The following is a 1506-nucleotide window of genomic DNA, read 5'->3' as shown; positions in this document are numbered from 1 at the left end:
TGTCTAAAACCCTAAGTTACTAGACTTTGCTTTTAAACATTACGCCTAACTTCATAACATTTAGGCAATATAACAACTGTAACTTGAAGTAAAACCAGGTTTTATCTTGCCACAAAACCAATAATAACCACAATATATAAAATAACAAGTTTTATATTGACATAAAACCAACACTAACAATGTACATACTTTTTAAGATATAGAACTTCCGAATATAACTTCGGAACTATATCCAACACAACATATATAGAATCTTAAAGTATAACTCAAGATCTACATTAATATATTTCTATAACAATAGCATGCTAACAAGTTGACAATAGTTGTATATATTCAAAATATTATATTTAGAACAACTATATCTTGATTAACATAACTTTCTATATTGATACGAATAAACCATCATATAGACCTAATAGTAACATATATACAATATATAGCATGTGTTTTCCCCAGAAAATATTAGAAAGTGGGGCCGCAAAACTCACCCTATTAGTGTGATTTTATGTAATCTAAGAAAAAACGGTCAGCGTACAAGGGAGTCGGGGCTCGGGATGCAAAATGGCTTCAGAAAATGAGAGAAAGATAAGAGATTTTCGGGTGAAAAGAGCTGAAGTCGGACCTGCAATTTGTAGGTTGTCCAAGCCAAGTCCACGTCGTGGACATAAGGTTCATGTCATGGATAATGAGCTGAATCATGTGTCCTAGCTTCCGAAGGTATCACGATTCTAGTTTCACGTCGTGACTTTTATGTCCACATCGTGGGGATTCAACACCTCACTCCTGTAGACTTCGCACGTGTTTTCTAGCTCCGAAATTTGACTTGGACTACTTTCACATCGTGAATTTAAGGTCCATGTCGTGAATCCAGACAGCTAGGGTTTTCTGCCACATGTCATGCTCTCAGACAACTACAACTTCGGAAGGTCGTAACTTTTGCATACGAACTCTGTTTTTGACATTCTTTATATTCACGTGTAGGTATTTACGAGTCTACAACTCTCTTTTAGAGTCTAATGGCTAATTATAAGTATATTTTAAATTCCTCTTATTATAGAGATATATAGTGTTCGGTTTATCACAACTTCCTTATGCAAAGTCAGCTTCAGACATTCTCTATATCTTGGGAATCGTATGGACATAAACTTGGAGTTGTATTATAAAGAAAGTTTGTATTTTTATTAGAATATATCATGAACTACATAGTACGTTTATCACATTACTAGTTTACAAAATTATATGATTGGTACAATTATATGTGATTCTTTATTGACCCATTTTGACTGGTGTTACATTCTCCCCCCGTTAGAATAATTCCGTCCCGAAATTTATCTTGTCAATGGGATTTTGTCAAATAGTTGGGGGTAATTTTATTTCATATGATCTTCACGTTCCCAAGTAAATTCAGGTCCTCATAAAGAGTTGCATCGAACTTTCACTATGGGAATACGACTTTGCTTTAATCATTTGACTTCCCGATCCATGATCTCAACAGGTTCTTCTACA

The sequence above is a fragment of the Lactuca saligna genome, chromosome 5, assembly GCF_052625555.1.
Source record: "Lactuca saligna cultivar CGN05327 chromosome 5, ASM5262555v1, whole genome shotgun sequence".
Taxonomy (NCBI): Eukaryota; Viridiplantae; Streptophyta; class Magnoliopsida; order Asterales; family Asteraceae; genus Lactuca; species Lactuca saligna.
This window is presented reverse-complemented; position numbering follows the sequence as displayed.